Here is a 22,297-nt window from a genome sequence, read left to right on the forward strand (position 1 = left end):
TGATGCACCAGATGGAACAGCAAGCAGAAACACAGAAATGACAGGATTTAGAGGCAGATTTATTTGGAGGCGGATTTATTTACATTGACAGGCACTGATCGGAAGCATACCCAGACTATCATCAGACCATGATCTCTGATGGCCTAGGGCTTCTATGGGATAAGCAGACAGGAGGCACAGAGGCAGAAAGGCTTGTCCTTTGGGGATTGGTTCTTACAATATACATCACAATGACCAGCTGTGCATCACAGTGTCCAGCTGTTTCTAAGAAACACAAGTAACAGGAACTGTAACAGGAACTGTTAGCTGAGGAACCAGCAGACTGAAGTATACTGGCTGGCGGGGAGCATCTTCTGCTATAGTCTGAAGGTCTTCCATTCCTCTAAGGAAGAGCAATCCATTCTACCTGGACAGGTACAGGGCGGACACCCGGGCTGATTGGGATGATCATCATAGCTCTTTAAGAATGTCTTATCCACTGTGGATTAAACACCTGGGCCTTGTAGACATGAAAAAAATAATGCCTATTTTAGAAACAAGTAAACTGGAATGGTTTTGTTTCACAAAAACATGAACATTCATTCTCCTTAATTTTAAAAATATTTTTATTAGTACCTATTTGGATTACATAATGATTGCATTTTTGTGTGGAGTTGTTGTGTGTACAAACGCATCTCAGTGTTTTTTCCTCTACTCTAGGTTCTCTTTCCTTTTGTTTACTCCTTTAATTCCTCTTTCCATCCCCTTCCTTCCCCTCCTTCCTTCTCTCATTCCACTTCCAATTTGAAAACATCCCCTTCTTTATTTTTAAATGTTATAAATATCTGCAAGTTTAAAAGTCTTGGAAATAACAATGTGTATCAGAATTAAAAAAAGTAAATCAATTTATAAAGTTATAAGGATTTTGCTGTCTTAGTAACAACTCTCAAAGATGGCTAGTTATTCCTCGCATTATTTTCTGGACTTTTGAAACTTGAGCTTAATAAATCCCCGTTGTGGGATTTATTAAGAGTGAAGCAATAGTTTTCATTCAGCTTTCTCCCTCTTACTCATTTTCTCTGGCTTGTTGCTTCACATTGCTAGTTACGTGGTTAGAAATTCTACTGGACGACTTATATGCCTGGGTGTTCACATATTTGCCCCCCTGGCAGTGATAAGTTAATGATTTTAACATTTTGTATCCAAACAAAATGACTTTTACTCACTGTGGAGTGATTAGTAACATATATATTCAGGATCCTTCTCTGAAAATAGGATGATATTACTTTTACCATCTTCTTTTTCCATTTTATATAGTAAATATATAAGATTATTATCAAATAATTTTATTTTCAAAAGTGTGATCATGTAACTTCTGATACTTCATCTGTATTTTACCATTAATTTCTGAATATATTATTTCTTAAATCTTCCTGTGTACAGACACACTAAAAAGAAAGTTTCAATACAAACATGTGGTTTATAAGTAAATTAGTAAAAGTTCTTTATTTTTACAATATAAGGAACAAAATTGCTGCTTTATTTTCCCATTTAGAATGATTAGTCTCACATAGACTAGAACTACTTCATAGTGTCTCTATGGAATGATAATAATTATTTAAGAGTTCCTATGTAAAAATTCTCCTTAAGAAATGATGGTTAAGGAATAGTGAATAATACAGGATGATATAAGATCTCTCAGGAACTTCATGACTTGTCCTTTATTTTTCATTTTACAAGGCTGAATGATTTTCAATATTTTTAGTTCACAAAATTTGAGTACTTTCCTTTTTGGTTTTTTGAGACAGGGTCTTGCTATGCAGTTCAGGCTGACCTTGAACTGAGGAGGATTGAACTCACAAATGTACTCAACCTGCTGAATGCTGGGATTACACACTTGTGCCACCATGCCCAGCGGAGTACATTTATTTAAAGTTGTATTTTTCAGTAGAGATACTTTCTTACCAATGTTGTGTGCCTGTTTTTAGTGAAAACTGCTGAAGTGTGGTGAATATAAATAAACATTTTCCTTTTTAGGGAAAATCTTATTTTTTCCAAAGTACCAAAGTTTATTTATGTTTGCTACCATGTCATGGTAATTTCATTTGCAGCAAAGTCAAAATTCTATGAATATAACCCAAGCCTGTGTTTAGTGTCCTCAGATGTTTTCTTCTGCTGTATTTACCATGAATTCTATGCATATTAGTCAACTTTCCTGTTACTGAACACAACACCTGACACTCAAAGGAGTAAAAGTTTAGTTTAGTTCATGGTTTGGGGAGGGTCTATCCATAGTCAACTGGATCCACAGCAGGAGCAACAGAGCAGAAAGGCATGGTAGAGCAAAGTTGCTTAGCTCATGGTGGCTGGGAAACTGACCCAGGGAACAGTGTGAGGAAAAGTCGGGCAAGGGGCCATTTACAGTACCTAGAAACATGCCTCCACTGCCCATCCCCCAAATTCCTGAAGCCCTACTAACCTGCTAGGTAGTTCTTAATCCAGTAAAGCTGACATCAGAATTAATGGTCACAATCCATTCCCTGTCAACTTCAGACACAAACACCTCTTTAAACCATACTTAATCTCCAAATAAATGCAGTAATATGTTGATAATCTCTAACATGATGCAGATATCCTGTGTACAACTGACAACACAATAATCCCTTCCCCAAAAGTCTCAACAATTTCAGTCTTCTTCAGAGGTCCAAGTTCGAGTCTTTTTTGAGACTCAAGGTGAAGTCTTCATTGTGAGCCTCCCTAAAAACAGAAAACAAGTTACAAATTCCAAAGGTACACAATAAAAGGGAGGAATAGGAGAACAGAAAAAGAATTGGACCAAAGCCAGACTGAAGACTAGTCAGACAAGCATTAAACCGTGTAACTCCATGCCCAACATCCAGGTCACATGGTAGTACTACTGAGCTCTGAAGGTCATGGGTGGCCCTAGGACCCTGTTTGCAGCTCTGCTGTCTCTTTGGTCTGGCTCCATTCCTGGCCTGCTAACTTCCATGCCTGACGTTCCATGTTTCTGGCATCTCTGACTTCTTGGGGCTTGTACTTCTTCAGCTTCATCCCCACTGCTTCCGTATTGCTCTCTCAGGGGCTCCTTGCCTGGTCTCCTAGGACTTCCTTTCAAATCTTGATGGAAGCTGCCCTAAACTCTCGATCCTACTTTCTGCCTGCCAGTAAGACCAGCATCATATGGATAGCATGAAGGTTTTCTGCCTGTGGAAATGGAATCCAGGACCCTTTTACCATGGCTGTAGCAGCTTCTGGGCCTTTTTTTTTTTTTTTTTTTTTCTTTTAAATGGCACTGATTTATTTAAGCAGCCATAGCTCCTTTAGAACCAGCTCTACTCTCAGTACTGTCTGGGCCAAAAGTTGTTTACAAGTTTGTTTTGTCTTTTGCTCTCTATTTTCAGTGGAACTCCAGCTAAAAGCAGTCCACTACCTTTAATGTCAGTCACCTACAAAGTCTGAAAACATAAAGAAAATGTAGCCAAATTTTCTGTTAAAGAGTATCAGACATGCCCTGTAGTTCAACTGCCAGTAGATTCCTGTTCCCAGCTGAAACCTCCTGAGCCTGGCCTTTACTCTCCACATTTCTAACAGCACTCTGCTCTACTGAGATTTGAGCAGAATCATCCATTAGGCTCTGCAACACTGCAGGTTTTCTCCAGTCATAGCAGTGAAGTCGACATATCAGGGTCAATATTCACGCTACGTTGTAAGCCTTGTGGCTAGGTCACTTGCGATTTTAGGAGCATTGAGTAAGAAGCTTTGGTAACATTTGGATTCCTCCTTTCTTTCTCTTTTTCTTTCTTCCTTTCTTTCTTTCTTTTTTACTATTTTTCTTTCTTTCATATGTGAATCACATGAAACACTCTTCTTTTTATAAATTATAGAGTATATAAATGGCAAATTCTCATCAGTACAAGTCTTTCAAAACTTTGTTTTACCATTTATAATTACTACATTGTTTTGGATTTTTAATACAATATTTATCAGAAATGTTTTGTTTGACTCAAAATTGAGCAAAAATTTAGAGAGTTCCCATATACTAGTGTCAACACACATAAAAAGTTCCCTATTATTAATGTCTTTTACCTAGTTAGAAAATGTGCTATAAATGGTGAACCTACACTAACTCACAGAATCACCCAAAGTCCAGAGTTTATATCAAGATTCACTCTGGGTGAGGATTCTGTAGCTTTGAGATTGCTTAAAATTCACAATACCCAGTAGAGTATTTTCACCACTTTCAAAATCCTCTGTCCTCTGTCCATTCATGAGCATGGCAGTTGCTACTTTTTCTCTCTGAGCATACATTCCCAATGCAAGACTTGCCAATTTAAAGGGGAAAATGTTGGTCTAATGGCTTTTAGAATCACCTGGGAAACTTATGAAAATAACTGTTTCTTGGGCTGAGCTCCAATTAAATGAAAATCTCTGTGGGTGAGGACTTAGGAGTCTGAATTATATGTGAGTTCCACAGTAACTCTCAGATACAGTCCCTTGAAGAGTTTTTCATTACAGGAATTAGTGTAAAAGTACCAGCCTGCTTAAAACTCAGTCGAAACCCTGGTCAGTGTCTGAGACACTTATAAAGATTGTCAAAGGTTTGCACATACTTCCTGTGCTTCTCCACAGTCCCAATCCTTCACTTTCCCCCCAGTTACTCTACTCTATGGGCAGAGCTTCCTCTGCTCCTGGAAAGAAATGTCACATGCTTTTGAGGTATGTTCTGTGTTACACAGGATTATGCATCTTCTGAGATTCTGCAGCGGGTAACCTTCAGTGATTCAAGGTGGAGTAAACACATTAGTCCAGAGTAAACGGAAGTCCTCTTTATTGCTCACAAATATTATTGCCAGTTAACATGGGTACATCTGTCAGAGATTGATAAATGCATTTCTTTTTCCTCTAAGTTATTGTATTATTGCTAACTTGCAGTATTTTTATAGCAGAATTCAGTAGCTATTGTCTTATGTACTGTGCATGACTCATGTTATTTCCTATCTCAGCAAGTGATGTGCAGTGTCTACTTAAGATAACAGTATAAAAATACAAGGAAAGTGGGGTTTCACAGGCAGCAGGACAGTCCCAGCATCAAACTCACACTTATCTTCGTTGACCAGAGATAGAGCTGACTAACCCCTCTGAGAGGGATCAATTTCATGGGAGACTCTGAAAGTGGAAGTCAGAGAAAAAGGAAACAGGACATGATACATAGATAAGCTTTTATCTCATTAAGAAATGTCTATTATTTTCTTAGTGAAAGAAATGATTCTCCCATGGGGCTTATTTTGAATTGTTAATTTTACTCATTACTGGTTTTCTGGTGCTTATTTTTCTACCTCCATTAAGGTTCTAAGCCTCAGAAAACTCTTCAGAGCTTGTGGCTGTTATTTGAGAACATTCTCCAGCCCCAGCATTTTTTTTCTGTTGAGACATTTCTTTTTCCAGTGACCTGTGGTCTAAGAACAGGTAAGCAGGCACACAGGAAAAAACAAGACCCGGCTAACGATGCACCTGCGTATTTTGTGAGGCTAACATTATTCAAGAGCCTAAAAACTAATGAGTTTCCTCCTGACTGAAACTTTCAGATACTCACTCACTGTTACAATGGTGCTTGAGCATTTCACTTATGGCCACAGCTCATTAGAATGCAAATGAAGAGGGGATTGAGCGAGCACATTCGGAGCCTTATTAAGTCGGGATTAGCTCAGGCAGCTTTTCTTGCAGGTGTCAATTTGTCCTCTCAGACATTAACAACATATACAGCAGATCTAAGCACGGCTATTGTTCACAGAACCTTCATATGGGTATGAGCTGCACTTGATGTGCACATTTGTGAATTCCTAACAGGCAAAGTTCTGCTGATCCTCCTGCTCACCAGACAGTAAAGGTGCATGGATAACATTCTGGGGATAAATGGGCTCTTCGTGATTGGGGTGTGTCAGCGTTTCCAGCCCTGCTCATTAGCTCTGCCACACGTGCTCCCGAGAGCAAACCAGCCGCTGCTCCTCATGCTGGGCTCCAGGACAGCAGTGACAGCAACTGGAAGGTGAGTGGAGCTCACCCAGACAAGCGGCCTGGAGATAATTAACGATTTCACACAGGACAAATATTTACAACGAAAAACAATATTGCTAAGACTATCTTTTTTCCAACTAATAGCTCCAGAACATTTTAACATAATTTCAGCCATTAAATGTAAAAGAAATTCTCATATGTGTATGGTTTTCCATATAAATTGTGGAAGGCTTTAACAATTATTCCTTCTCCCAATTCTGGCAGGTGCATGAATATTACATGGCCCTGCCCTGGTCCCTATTTGCTAACTTTGCTACCGCCTTTGCTTGAGGCTAGAAAGACACCTGGTCTGTGCTTGTGACATGAACTCCGAGGTTGTTTTTATACTTAAAATGACTTATGGGAAAAATGGGTGAGGGCAGTAGGGGGAAGAGATAAATATTCTCATCGTCTGTATTGTGCAAAAGAAGCATAATGTAGGCAAAGAAAATCCACAGGTAATCAAATTCTATAAGTTGTATACATCTGTTTCATTGCTTATTTTTTCTTACAAAAGATGTGCAAATGAATGGCTGCAGGTTTTATTCATTTTCTGTTCTGTCATCTCCAGCTTTTCCTTGAGTAGGCATGAAATGTGCAAGAGTTCAATAGGTGCTGAAATGTCCCAAAGCATCTAGCTAATCCAGCAGAGGTTAAAGAAATGAAGAACCACCTGACACCCCCCCACACACTGATGCAGCGGTGAGCTGCTGATCATGCCCACGTCCACTGCAGTGGTTTGGAGCTGGGATGTGTGCCTTGCTCTCTTCAGGAGTATCTGTAGGATGTGGCAGCTGATCAACTCGTCATACTGTTCTCCCAGCAGAGGTTTTGCATTTAGCAAATCCACATATGCTGTGCCCTACCAGAGAGGTGGAAGTGATATTTTACCCATGTAGCTTCAGGCTCTATTCTGTGAGAAAAAAAGTGGTTCTCAGCCTTCCACCAGTGTTTATAGGAAGAAGAGCCCTGGTTAGACTTCTATCACCGCGTTACGCACCCCTGTGCCTGAGGTTTCTCCTGACTCATCTTCTCCGTGAGATCCGGTGGAGGTCTTCGTAGAGTGTCATTCTCCCCACTTCAGTCTCTCAATCTGAGCATTTTCTCTAGGTTAGTTTACATAGTTATATGGATAATTTTCAGTTGCTAATGTCTGACATAGGGACAAAAGTAGATCTTGGTTTTCAGTAGTTGCAGGAATCGTTAGGGAAAAGAGCATGGAGGAAATACCCCTGTGCTCCTTTGGTTTCAAGGAATCAGGTGAGGTTCGGCGGAGAGCTGCCCCAAAGCTTTATTTGAGAACCTCTCCTCTGTTCACAGTGCCCTCAGGGTGAGCACTTCCCCTAGGCTTGCAGAAAGAGAGTGTTCGGGATGGGATGAGATGGGATGTTTCCAGGTTTCTTGGAGCAGAACAAGGTGAATTTCTCAGGAAAAAAATGGAACTTAATGATGTGGGAACTGAGCACTCTGTAGTGCAACATGTCTAAATTCAGGCTTTAGATTCTATTACCCAAAATATTTTCCTTCTATTTTTCTCAATTGCAGAAGTCATTTTTGTAACTACTAATCATGATGTGTCAACTTTATTGAGCTAACGCATGCCCAGGGGATTAGTGAAGCGCACTTCTGGGAGTGGTGGGTGGTCATGGGGGTGTGACCTGGGGTACCACATATGTGGTCCTTGGTCCCTTCTGCTCTGGCGCTGCTCCCCTGACCTGTGTCCTTGTTTCACTGAACAAGCTCTGCTTGGCCACACCCTTCCACGGTGATGTTCCTGCCTTGGAGCCAGGGCCCTACAGACTGAACCCCCTGAAACTCTGAGTTAAACTAAGCCTTTCTGCCTTCAAATTGTGGGTGCTGGGTGTTGTGTCTGAGGGACAGAACGCTGACTATTAGATTGCTTAATGGGTAGAAGATCATTAATTTGCCAACAGTCACCTTGATTTCAAAACAGGAAAATGTAGTCTTAAGAGGACATCAAATTTTTTTTGAAAAGGTGCACTATTTTGGTGCCTGGTACAGCCACAGGTGCTTCATGTGTATTATCTAAATTCTGACCAAAATCCCAAGCTTTTAGTTACTATGACTCAGTGCTTCCTCATGGTATAAATATATGAACATGTAAAAAGTTAAAAATGCTCACTTCTCGAAAGATAATTTTTTTGCCTATATCATTTATCACACTATACACATTTCATTAAGAAGAGGATTTAACTAATTCTCATTTGTTGAGGCATAGTAGTTGCCATTTTCTAATGGGTGACATGATAAACGCACTTGCAGCCTGAAATTTAATGTATGTCTAATTTTGCATTTATGTCTCAACCTCTCTGTCTGAGGAATGCAATGAGGGAAGGAAGAGGGGAGCTGGGATGCCCTCAATGACATCTGACACATACGTTGTATGTTCATGGAATTTGATTTTATTCTAAGACTTAGAGAAGCATTTTGGTTAAAAGAAAATATATTCGTGTAACTCAGAGTGTTGAGTGTCTGCTCCATCTATGGAATGGCTCTGAAGGGTGCGTGAACCAGACATGTTTCCTGTGTCCCTCATCATCTCTCAGCTGTGTGCAACTCCAAGTATCCTTCTTAGTTTTTCCTGTCAAAATACCATTTCTTCTCTGTCCTCACAGCCTTTGAAAATTTTACCTTTTCTTTCCAGATGCACACAAAGAAAACAATCCGACATCTCCACATCATGCTTTTTAATCTTGTCTTTGAGATGAAAGTCTAGTGAGAAACTCACAAAGTAAGAGCTCTGTCTCTCAGGCAGCGTGCTGGGTCATACTGAGAGCACAGCTGAGAGAAGGTGGATTGCCCTGTCCCAGGGCCACACTCGCGGTGAGACCTGCTGCGCTGACGGAGTGAACGATCGATGGACTGAGACCCACCAGGACATCTGAGGCAGCCTGGAAGCTGTCTGCAAATGTCAGACTTGTCACTCGGCAAATGGTATTTAAAAATTTTTTGATTACAGAAAAATCAAACAGTGACACTCGTGAATGCATTCAAATCATGTCACAATTACACTCAATCAAACGTTATTTACAAACACCATTCAATTATATCTCATTTCATTTCTCAACTCAGTGAGTTCCCAGACATCATAAAATTATAAATGTTCTAGTCTGATGCTGTCCTTCATTTAGTCTGCAGTATTTCCCTGAGGTTTAAAATGTGTGCAAAAACATAAACATATAAGTTCAGAGCTCAATGAATCAAAAAATAAACAAAAAAAATGCATGTGGTGGGTATTCACACTAAGAACCAGCATTCTCAAAATTGAACTCCCGCAAAAATGTGCTCCTGCTTGCAAAGCCTTTCCTTGTCATGAATCCGGCAAACACACAGCCAGTCCTGGGGCTTCAGGAAGGCTGCCTGGCTGCCTAGTGCCTCTTACCATTCGGGGAGCACAGGCCACCTGGTCCAAGTTATCTTCCAGGTCTCTCATGCTTACAAAATACATATCTAGCGACGTTTTCCTCTCGATCAACTTTGAAGCTCTTGGCCTCTCATAACTCCTCTAATTTACCTGGTTTGATAAAACATCTTTTGTGATTTCTCACTATGGGATTTTCACTGGGTAATGAGGAGTGAAACTAAACACTGTATATATTTGCGGTTTTTGTTTTTGGTTTTTCTCCCGTACCGGGAACCGAACTCAAGGCCTTGCGCATGCCAGGCAGGCGCTTTTGCCCCTGAGCTAAATCCCCAGCCCCACTGTATATGTTTGGAAAGAAATGTGTATGACCAGTGTATTAACAACATGGATATTTTAAAATCAAATTGTAAGCACTGAGAAGAAAAACAATTCTTTACACTGAGGAACAGTTTGGACAGAGCATGACTATCCCGATCATACAAGGATGTAAAACTGCAAGTTTATGAACTTCCTGTCCCCCACTACGGTGTGGAGTGTGACTTCGAAAAGATAAATGGAAATGGAAATCCGTGTAGTGGTTGTGTCTAAACTATTTTGGGTGGAAGAATTAAAATTAAGCTAAATGAAATATGTATCCTCAAAGAGGAGATATAAGAATTTCAAAATCTGTTGTTAAAATCTGGTTGGAAAAATGACATCAATCTATTCTTAAGCTTACAGTAGTATCAAGGTGAAAATATTAATCTTTTGTCAAGCTGTTTTCCTTTTAGATGTTTTACTCATATTTGTAAGAACTTGCTGATCAAGAAATTAAGAATTTCATTATAAAATTGTTCTTTTAAGCATGTAAAAATTAGTGAAAATAAGAGCAATGAAAACATTAAAATAAAGGCAGGGGATGTAGCTCAGCCGTGCAGAGCCTGCCTGGCAAGCACAAGACCCTGAGATCAATTCCCTATATATAAAAAAATTTCAAGTATTTTTACAGGTGCAGTTTTTACATTTTTTATTGGAATCTCTCTCTTCAGCATATGAAAGTATTGAATTGAACAGAGAAGTTCATGATAGGAGTTTAAAAATCAGAATGTGTGTGTGTGTATTTGTGTGTGTGATCATGTGAGACACTACAGAATATTTGGTGATTCTTTCAGGGTGTTTGTACTTTCTAACAGGTTAAAATAGCTTTTATTTTAAGTGTATGTGTTTCTGTTTTCTTCAGCAGATCACAGTTATGGGTACAAATGGAGTCTAGAGATGTGAGAAGCATTTGTACTGGACGCCTGCAGAAGGACACTCTAGAAAGCATAGATTTGTCCTGAGGGTCAGAGGTGGGCTGGTGGGGAGGTCGTGCAGATAGAGGCTTGGGCACTTGTAAAAAAGGGGATCTTGTGGGAGGAGCTATGTTACATGTGAAAGGAATAATAAATATTTTACTATAACAAATTTTCCTGAGAATGCTGATAGGAATTTTCTGGCTCTTCAAAAAAGTGAATTTAAAAAAGAAATGACTGTTCACTTAATGTTTTATGCCAGAGTACTGCAGAATTAATGCTAGCATCTACTGTTACAATTCTCATCCTAAAACAATACAAATCACAGTTTTTCTTCAAGACAGTCAGACTTCTGAACAAAGGAACACAGCTCAGCCCATCTGAGGGACTTTGGAGTGCACCTGCAGCTCAGCGGCCATCGGAGAGGTGGCTTTGTGATCAGAATCATAATGTTTAAAGACCAAACTCTTAGGGACTTACAAGAAAAACAGATTACAGCAGGACTATGTGCTTTCTCTAAAAGGATCAAAATTAATTTTCAAAACATTCCCACTAAATTGAGGTCACAGACCAATTTTATTCAACATTTACAGACACTTCCAGTCTTAAAAAAAATGAGTGAACTTTCTAGGTGGAGACAGGAATCACCGTCAAGCAGCTTTCATAATCGTAGTCATTGCCCCCCTGCTCGCGCTGAGACGGTTCACTGAAGGCTGGGTTGTCACAGACAAAAAATATTGATGGTTATCAGGAAGCATTGGTAGAGACTGTTTTCCACGGAAAATGAGGGAAAACTAACTAGAATAGAATGTCCACACCAAAAAAATTTAAAAAGTACATTTGTTTTTTGGTTCTAGAAACTACTAAAACATTTTAGGGGTGGGTTGTACAGCTACATAGCAGGCTGAGTGAGTAGGAGTAAGTATTGTTTCTGGATGAACAATTGGAATTATAGTACACTGAGAAAATTACATTCCATTTATAAACCCATTCTGAAAGAGAGGAATGACACACAGAGCAGGGTGACACTGCCTCCGATTAGAAGCACTTCCTCGGAAGTCCTCCAACTGGAAGGGCAGGGCGGACTTTTTGAGCTGTTAGCCAGGTTCTTCCGGGAACAAGCACCTCTGCTTGCTGGGCACACTGCTCCCTTTAGATGCCCAGCACCCGCAGCTGCACCTGCTTCCTGTTTCAGACAGAGTCTGCCACAGAGGCCTCCTTGGAGCGAGAAAGAGCACAGGCACCTTGCGCACATCTTCACAGAACAATAACAAACTTCTTCATTTTAGTACTGAGTTCTCCACCCGGAGGTATTCCCTTCTCTCCTTTTTTGTGTTTCTGACAAGTTGGAGAGTATGGCATCAAACTGAGTGTGCCCTGGTGTGCCTGGCTGTGCACCCTGCACGCAGACATCCCTCTAGCAGTCTCCCTGCAGGAAGATGTGGAGCTCCCCCAGGAAGGCGCTGCCTGTCTGCTCAGGAGATGCTGCTTTGTGAGTCATCCTGCGTCCTCCTGATCAGATGCAAGTAGTCACCCTCTCCACGCTCTTTCCCTGATCGTTAGACTTGTTGGTTTGACACTTGCCAGGAAGGAGACTCAGTGCTTTCAGTGAAGACTTGGCAAATGGAAAGCACGCCAAGGACATTAGGGTGATATCAGAGACCCCAATGTGGACCCTAATCTCCTGCCAGGTGTTATGCGCACGGTAGAAAGAAAGAGCAAAAGAGAAGATGGAGGTGCAGCGGGGCTCTGGGATGGCCAGTTGTCCATGGGAACAAGAGGCCACGAGGCAGCCAAAACCTCAGTATTTACTGATGACATTCACACTGAGAAAATGGTGAGGGGATTGTGGCTGGATGTGCTAGATAAATGTCTAGGCAGGCAAGGCTTGTAGTAGAGAGAACAAGCATTCCTGTGAGGATGAGACAGGGACAACAAGGAGACTGTAGTTTCCCTTGGTGAAACGTTTTGTTACTGCTAGTCCACTGCTTAAAGATCCTTGTCGTCCTCAGCAGGTCTCATTCTGCCCCATGAGCACCACAGCCTCACTGGCAGTAGGGCTTCAACTGAGACCAGAGGAAAGTGGGGAGTTTCCTGGTTCCAGTCTGGCTCACAGAGCTGTATAAGGACGGCCTCTGACATCCTTTAGACTCTGTATAATCAGTGGTACCCAGCAGGGTGAGGCCGCCAGTGGGGGCAAGCCAGCCCTGCTGCTCTAGGAGATTAGAGTCAGGGCAATGGGGCCATGTACTGTGGATGTGAAGAGTAGAAACTGCAAATGAATATTTGAAGACCAATAACTTTCATGAAATTGCACACCAGGAAAACCTGTGAAGCAAAAAAGGGAAGCTTTTTGTGGATTTGGATTTCAAATTCATACCACATGTTTCCTGTGGGTAATTCCAAACTGAGAAACTAAACATTGTGTCAGAGCACATGACACAATCTAATTAAAACCTCTTCCGAAAAAACATACACAGTATTGGTCTAAAAATATTCCAAATTAAAAGAAAAAATATGAAAAGGCATGTTGGCTTTTATAGAGCAGCTTCTACAAGACTTAAATCCCAGTTGTCTGGAAGTGTCACAGAACATCCAAGGTAGCCAGATTTGAGTTTAAAAATATCTCAGATAAAGGAAAATACATGGTGGAGACAATAGCATTTTGCTGCCTTGATCATTCACTAATTACAGGGGGCTGGGCCAAGTGACCAAGCCAACAGAGGCACCCAGCACATCAAAATGTCTGCCTGTCACATTGTCCTAAAAGGACAGACTTGCAAGGCAAGCAGGTTAAAAACAGGCAGCAACAGAGATTAAAACTCAGGGAAAAAGAAACTTAGGGAGAAGCAAACTGACCATTAGGTGGTGCTCCCTTCCTCACGGCATTTGCTGAAAGCTGGAACAACACAGTGAGAGGCCACACTGAGCTGTGGATCCATCTACTGAGCTGGAGACACAAAAGTTAGCACTCAGGAATAACCAGGGGAGAAGTCATGCATAGGCACAATCAATTAACCCCGGAAAAAGGTCCAGTTGAAATACTCTTGCAATATAAATATAAAATATCTCCAAAGTCTCATATATTAAGGGTGCTACCCAATACAGCAATGCTCACAAGTAAGTTGTGGACAAGTAGGTGGGTCGGGAGGGCACTGACCTCATCAAGTGGATTAATCCATTGTGGCATTCAGAGCAGAAGGGGCCATTCAGAGGTGGGCTTGATAACTGCAAGTGAGTTCATTGAGAGTGGCATTCATGAGAGACCAAAAGAGTAGGAACGGATGAAGCTTTATTGAGCCGGCTGACAGACAGTCTCTAACCAGGAGCCAGTGAAGATGTTCACCTTGATCTGGGGCTCACCTTCAGTTTAAGCACACTTTAGGTTTTCATAGTAACCATTACCTCATTTTGGGGAATCTTATAAGAATGCACAAAGTTTACCTTCTCTGGAGCTGTTGGACAGCCATATTGTAGATGACCATCACAGTTTAACTTTTGCCTGCTTCCCAAACTGTCCTGCTTGTTCTGTTCCCAATTTGTGACTTTTCTCCCCTTTAGATGGGTTGGTAACTAACCAAGGGGAGGCAGTGAGGAGTGGGGGCCAATCACAGCTTAAGTGAACTTTAAGTGGCTTCTCTTAATGTGGGGTTAAAACAGAAAGTGGAGTCTCTTTTACCTTGTTAGGGTTCAGTTGGAGGTGGGTCAGCACGCACATGCCTAAGCAGGGTCGACCTCTTCTGAGGGTCTTTCTCTGCCTCTGCTTCCGAGCTCCTGTGAAGCAAGTAGCTTGGTTCCTCTCCTGTGGTCTTTCTGCCTTTCAGCAGCTCAGCCTGGACTTCACTCTCTGAAACTATGAGCCTTAATCGTCCTTTTCTCCTTTAAATCATGCGTGTTGGCTATTTCATTCCAATGATGGGAAAGTGACTATGACAGGATCTCAGTGAGTAGAGAACGTTAGAGATTGGTCCGTCCTCACAGTGGTGGAAATTTGTCTTACTCATCTCAACCATTGATTAGACTAAGAATTGTTTCTATTTTATAATTTGAGCATAGACAAATAAACCATCTTTGCAGGAGAACCATATCACATGGGCCATCTACCTTACTTTATATGCAATAACTAGCATTCAAAGCATGAAAGGAGACAAAAAGAAATGTCTAAAAATCTAGGAAAAAATTGGCAAGAGACACAGACCCTGAAGCAAGTAACCATAGCACTAAAAACTATTTTGCTGGGGCTGGGGATTTAGCTCAGCGGCAAAAAGCGCCTGCCTGGCAAGCGCAAGGTCGTGAGTTCGGTTCCTGGTACCGGAGAAAAACCAAAAAAAAAAAAACTATTTTGCTGAAGATGTTCAAAATAACAGATGGCAAAGTAGAGAATTTCAATCTATAGTAAATTTAAATCTATAGTACCTGAAATTTAAATCTATAGTATCTATCAAAAAGAATAAAATTGAAATTAAAAACTGAAGTACTTAACTTGAAACTAAAAATTCAAAAGATATGATTAGTATTTCCAGATTAGACAAAGCAGGAAATAACTGGAGAACTACAAAATATGTAAAAAAAAATAGAGATTAAAATATAGAGAGCTGGTGAATAAAATCAAAATATGTGTCCTTATAATCCCAAAAGAGGAGGAGATATTTTATGGCCCAGAAGCTATCTGTTAAGAGTTAGTAATCAAGAATGTTCCAAGAGTTGAAACACATGAAGGTGTGTTTAGGAAATTTTGGAAATTTTGAAACCTCAAATAAAATAAACCCAAATAAATCCACAGCTGAATAAGAACAGTATGGTTCTGCAACTCAAATATGAAGAAATCTTTTAAAAAGTCATGTAAAAACAATAAGTAATACAGATTGCAAAGAACCAGCATTAATTTGACAAATATGAGTTCAACAGCAATAAAAGAGAAAAATCTCTTTTATTTATTATAGTTGGTTTTATTGTGGTTACATACACATGCAACTCACTGTTTAATTACTTTGAAGTGTACAAACCAGTGGAATTTAGTACATGCAGAATTTGGGTAGCTATCACCATCCAGACCCAGAGCACATTTTTATCACCAAGAGGAAATGCGGTCCCATTCAAACAGGCACGTGCTCTTTCTCTGAGCCTCGGCAATTGCTCAGCCATCAGGGAGGGAGATTTGGATTTTTCCGGTGATGGAATCATGTATCATGTGGCTTCTGTATCTGATCACTTTCACTGGGTACGGTGTCTCCAGAGTTGTTCTGGTGGTGACTTGTGTAAGGAATCCTTCCTTTTCATAATCAGCAGTGTTCAGACCATAACCAGGTGCCCAGAGAAAGTGTCTGGCAGTGTATAATTCCATGTGCAAGGAAATTATCCTTCAAAAGTGAACTTACAGGGCTGGGGATTTAGCTCAGCAGCACAGCGCCTGCCTGGCAAGCACAAGCTCATGAGTTCGATTCCTGGTACCAGAAAAAAACAAAATAAAACAAAACAAAAAAACAAAAGTGAACTTACAAGTGTCTCCCATAGGCAGAGTCTCATTAACAGAGACTCAGGAGTGTAGCTTGGTGCTAGAGAGCTTGCCCAGAAGATGCCCTGGGTGTAATCCTGAGTGCTGCAATAAAATGGAAAACTAAATGAACACAGACGAAGAGTGTCCAGACAGATGTGTCCTCTGGATTGTTGGTGAAAATGAAGAAAGAAGTTACAAAACAGAAGATAGTGAAAATATGGATGAATATAAAGTAATATTGATTGAATATATTCTAGTATTATAATTAACATCTTTTAAAATTCAGAATAAATGTAAAATTCGTGTGCAAAATAACAAACACCATCAAAGAGTAATGATTGCAGTATAAATAATTTAAAATCTGGAATTACTGGGAGATAGTAAAAGTGATAATTTGCATTAAAACATAATAAACTGAGGGTGTTATTGTATAAATTATGATATTTCTAAACAATAAAAATATCTAAGTAGCAAAGTAGTAAGGAAAAAAAGAATAAGAAAAGATACTTGTTTAACCACAAAACCAACAAAAGAGAAACAAAACTAAAGGAAAAATGCTTTGGAAAGGCAAAGGAAAAAGAAAAATATAAATAGTTACCAATAAAATTTGAAAGAAGTCATTACAGGAAATGTAAAGTGACTACCAGTATCTGGAAAATAGACTGTTAAGCACATTTCATAACAGATATGTCATAGGTTATACTGTTAATTCACTGGGAAAGTATAAAATAGGTTAGAAATAAATAAAAATTAATAGATATTAATGGAGAAGAATATTCCATATTCACAGTAGAGATTTAGAAAGCCCTCACAACAGCTCAGTGTTAGGGCTAAAGAGAGGTCAGTTCAGAATACGGACCAAAAATCTATTCCTCATCACAAAAAAACAACGAAAATAGTAAATGACTTGAATACAGTAACAACCTAAATATGTATGTACAAATTGGTTTAGATTAGATATAGATTTCTTTCTCCCTGTGGATCTATGCATCTATTCCTGAGTAAGTAGCTATAGGTATAAAATATAGGAATAAGTATAAATGTAGGTAAATATGCAAATAGAAATATCACCATGAACAATTACACATACACATGCAAACAGCTATAGCTATCTCCATAACTAAACAATTCAAGACCTTACAAGTATACAAAAAAATATTAAATTAATCGTATGATAGCTACAGAAACAAGATTTCAAAACCTTGAAGCACTGAAATAATATTGAGTATGATCTCAGAATGCACTGGACTAGTGCTAGAAATCACTAATAACGAAAAAAACTGGAATGCAAAGGTTTTTGTAGATTACACTTATTCTTATAAATAATGTGTAGGTCAAAGAAGAATGAACAATAGAAATCAGAAAATGCACTTTTGCTAATGATAATATAGATATGACACAGCAGCACTCATTGGATATATTGAAATCTATGCCTATAATTACATTAGAGACTTAAATATGAGAAAAACAGTGCAAAAATTAGCTTTCTACAAATCCATTTTAAGAAGTTAGAAATAGTATTTGTCTTGGGAATTTTGACAGAACTAGAAGACGGAGCAGTAGTAAGTGAGTTGTAGGGAGAAGTTGTATCCACTCTTGGAAACTTAGGCTGGTGAAAGAGGCAAAGGGAGCAGAAAAGATCCAGTGAAGATTTAAGAAAATCTTCATTTTCAGCTGACAAATCTGACAGTGCGAACCTGTGTCGACTCATAAGAAAATATTCTAGGTTATAAAAATAAATCTAAACAAATTCTGAAGCACTGAAATTATGAAAATTATGCTGTCCTTCCAGAGAAAAAGTAAGTCAGGAATAAAAAACAAAAAGAAAACTATAAAATCTCAAACTACTTGGAAATTAAGCAAACAATTCAACAGACTGCATGGTCCAAAGGAAAAAATAACAATGTAAATTAGAAAATATTTACAATAGGATAAGGAACATATATCAAAAGTTAAAGGATTCTGCAAAAATAGTGCTTAGTTTCATCTCTAAGTTCATATATTAGAAAGTAAGAGGGGCTGGTTATTTAGCTCAGCGGCAAAGTGCCTGCCTGGCAAGTGCAAGGTCGTGAGTTCGGTTTCCGGTACCGGAGAAAAACCAAAAAAAAAAAAAAAAAGAAAACAAGAAAAGTTGAAACTCAGCAATGTGGTTTTCATTGTAAGATACTAAGTAAAAAGAGCAAGTCAAACCTGTAGAGAGTGGATGGAAATGAATGCTAAAGATAAAAGTAGAAATCAGTGAAATAGGAAATAAGTGGGCCATAGGGAAAACACTAAAGCTGAAATTCAATTCTGTTAAAAATTTAACAAAAATCAATCAAATGCTGAAAGACTAAGAAAACTAGAGAGAATACAAATTACTAAACTTGGGAATGAAAACATGATATTGCTACAGGTTTTTACAGAGATGAGAAAAAGAATAAATAGGACAAGGTTTTCAGCTGCATTATACTACTAAGCATAGTAATTTAGATCAAATGAAAATGTTTCTTAACTATAATGTGTGGAAATTTAAACAAAAAGAAAAAGAAATTTCAAACAGTCCAATGGCAACTACAATAAATTTAACACAAAATTAAAATAATTTCCTCAAAAGTCACTCCAAGTCAACATGGATTTTCATTTTGAATTATACAAATATTTATGGAAAATCAACACACATGTTACCCAAATTCTCTTGGGAAATAGAAAAAATAGTTGCATTGTTCAAGTTCCAACATAATCTTGGCTTCAAAATTCAGCAAAGACTTTCAAAATTGAATACCAAGATTTGTTGTTACGCATGAATGCAAGAATCTTAAATATATGTCAAGAGCTTAAAGAGCGTACTTGCTCTTCTAAGAAGGCCAGCACATGAGAGAGAAGACTGGTTTGTGACCATTGTCCAATGTACAAGATTTAGCACCTGATAAAAATTTCTGGTGATGGAACCAACATGGTGGGAGGATGGTTTCAAGAAGCACGGAAAATCCCAGGGTCTATGGTGAGGCCAGAAAGTCCTAACTGCCAAGCAGCTCGTGGAGAAAGGAGTAGAAAGGTCCTGAAAAGTGGCCAACTTGAGGAGCAGGCGCTGTGTAATCTAGCAGGGGTGTTAGAGCATCATGTTCCAAAGGAAGGAACAGACGCCACAGTTACCAGGCCAGGTGGAGAGCATCAGCGAGAATAGTTTTGTTCTGCGGATCACACTGGATGGCGGGAAGGAGGCTGTAGAGCAAAGCACATTGAGAAGTGATTCCAGAGTGAAACAGACCAGATGTGACTTTAGTGTGTTGTTGGGAAAGTGGCAGCTGAGGGTCCCGACTCAGGTAATTCTACAGATATTAACTGGACAAGTATTTCTAGGGTGACACAGCTGGACAGACAGGAAGGGACCTACTACAATTCTACAATGCTAAGAAGTTAGAAATGTCTCATCAGAAGGCCAAGGGCACTCATCACCATAAAAAGTGATGAATCTTTGCCTAATTTCTAGGAGTTCCACAGTCCTGGAAGAAAATGTAATATCACTATTGTAGAGCAGGGGCAGTTAGGTTGAGATGCTAAACAGAAAGCTGACAAACGTACAGCTTAGATTGAGTTCACTGGTGGGGTGGTACCAATACCAATTAGACTGATTAATCTAATCGATATCTTCATTGCCACATAAACATCTTTCTGGCTATCTTTGTGCAACAACTGCTTACAGAATTTTTCCACTAATGGCACATATGAAATAAATTTTGTCATAAAATTATTATCATGGATAAAAAAGTATTGTTGAATATCATTTTAGCAAGAGAGATGTTCCATACTCTTGTTGCAAAATATTAGGTGAATTTTCCTTTTGAAAAACTGAATGAGACTACCATATTTCCTTTCAGAGATATGAGATATGTTTCTTGAATTTGTAAAAGTAGATACTTAAAAATTTATAAGAGTAAGACAATGCTTAAAATTTCCCCTCAGAAGAATATAAGCCAGGCATGTATGTGTGTTTTTTAATATAAAGATGTCACTATTATATTTATCTATAGACCATGCTATTTTCTATTTGTAGTTATATATAAATGAATTTTATCTTACTAAATCTCACATTATGTTTTGTGGAGTCTTATTAGCATATCTACCGTCACCCCACACAATATTTGGTTGCTTGTATCTATCTTGAAAACTTATGATACTAAGGACAGTGCCAAAGGTAAGTGAGTACAACAAAATCAAATGCACACATCGGAGTTGAAATTGCAGATCAACTGTGAAAGAATGAATTATCCAAGTGACACTGAATAATTAGGGATTCATATAAAAGAAAATATGAAAGCTATGTTAAATTGCAGATACATTAGTAAATTAAATAGGAAATATAAAACTTAAAATATTTAGAAGGTAACGTAAAATATCTTTATGACTGAAGGGCAAAAGAGGACCTCTAACACCCTCATAGGGCAAGTCACTCTAACTACACTGAAGTTAAGAACGCTTTGTCCATTGCCACCATCATGAAAGCAGGAAAATAAATCAAGAACAGGATGAAAATATAATGCACTTTATAAAGGCTTCTTATAAGCCAGCAATTCAGAAAATTCAACACAAAATAAATGAACAGGTAGCTCCCTAAGGAGCAAATATAACAAGCAAAGATATGAAAACCTGCTCAGTAATCTGAGAAGCACAAGCTTAGACCACCTTGAGATCTCATTCAGTACTCATTATAATGGCAAATATTTTCAAGACTCACTGTGTGAGACTTCAGAAGGATGTACCAGCAAGGGTCTGGGACAATGGTCACCCTCAGATGGGCCAAATGAGTTGGCAAACACTGCTTTGAATGACACACTAGATATTGTCACCTGCGTCTCACAGCCTTCGCATTCCACTGCTAGCTGTTTAGCTTAATGAGTGCTTATTTATGTGTATCATGTGCTATACACAGCAAACTTTATGGCATCACTGCTCATAATAACAACATTGAAGATTATCTAAATATTAAGAGCAAAATGCAAAAGTTGATTGTGTTGTAATTATAAAACAGAACAAAGAAGAAATGAAAAGTTTCAAAAGGATATAGTATGAGCCCAAACATGTGCAATGTAGAAAAATGCAAAACCATAATGTATGCTTTAGAAATGCACAAGAATGCTGCGAATGTCTGAAAGAATAATTCCATGCACCTCGGGGTGTGCAGCACCAGGGTGCTGTGCACTGCTGTGTGGCTACAGAATTGATGCATATTTAGCAAATAGTATCTGGCTAGAATTTTCATGGCCCTAAAATCTGTGCTCCGCATACTTAGGCCCATTTCCACCCTACTCCCTGGCAGTTGTTAATATTTCGCCTATGCTCTGATTGGCCTTTACAAATTTCATATAGTCGGCATTATGCAGTGTGCCATCTCTTCAGACTGTGGTCTTTCACTCAGTAGTATGTGCTGAAGTTTCCTCTATGTCTTCTCACAGGATAAAAGTTCATTTCATTTCAGTGCCGAATAATTCGCCTTCCATTGTCTGGATATTGTAAGTTTTATTTGTTTGTGGGGGATGTCACAGCACTACTCCCAAAGCAATATCAAACAATTACTTTCATAAAAATCAAAAATTAAATCATTACTTCTTTGAAAATAATTTTTGACACATACACACAAAAGAAAAAAGAATGAGAAGAAAAGGGAGAGAGAGAAGAGAAAGAGAGAAGAAGGAGGAGGAAGTGAAGGACGAGGGAGTAGAGGAAAGAAAGGAGGAAAAGGAGGAGAGAAAAAGTGAAGAGAAAGATCTCCGTTCTGATCAAGAAAGTAGAAATATAACTGCACTGGGGACACAATGTTGATATAGTGACAGATTTAAATAACTGAAAGAGGACATTATGTACCATAGGCCAGTAATTCCCACTGATAAAATATCCATATGCTAATGATAAAATATGTCAGCAAAATGATTCCGGACATTGGAAATAGTAATAACAAATGATGAGAGAATAATGGAAAAAGAAAAGTGATCTATTTTGTCTCTTCTCCCAATAGTCCTACATCACGAAAATTAATCAAGGCTTTGGCTGCTATAAAACACTCTCAGAAACTTTCTTTGATAATTAACTTACCTGAAGCAGAAGGGGACA

The 22,297-nt window shown here is 38.9% G+C and overlaps 1 long non-coding RNA gene across 2 annotated transcripts; it reads left to right on the forward strand.

Moving 5' to 3' along the window:
• Positions 1 to 317: 317 nt before the first annotated feature.
• LOC102016633 lies at positions 318 to 10,842 on the forward strand. 2 transcript variants are annotated; one of them, XR_261749.1, is made up of 4 exons: positions 318 to 414; positions 5,848 to 6,046; positions 8,720 to 9,009; positions 10,659 to 10,842. It is a non-coding gene; the product is annotated as an uncharacterized LOC102016633 (long non-coding RNA). The 2 variants fall into 2 exon arrangements; XR_001234941.1 differs by lacking the exon at positions 10,659 to 10,842 and having other exon boundaries at positions 8,720 to 9,186.
• The last annotated feature ends 11,455 nt before the right edge of the window (positions 10,843 to 22,297 follow it).

Source organism: Chinchilla lanigera, unplaced genomic scaffold (assembly GCF_000276665.1).
Source record: "Chinchilla lanigera isolate Chin_1 unplaced genomic scaffold, ChiLan1.0 scaffold00035, whole genome shotgun sequence".
Lineage (NCBI taxonomy): Eukaryota > Metazoa > Chordata > Mammalia > Rodentia > Chinchillidae > Chinchilla > Chinchilla lanigera.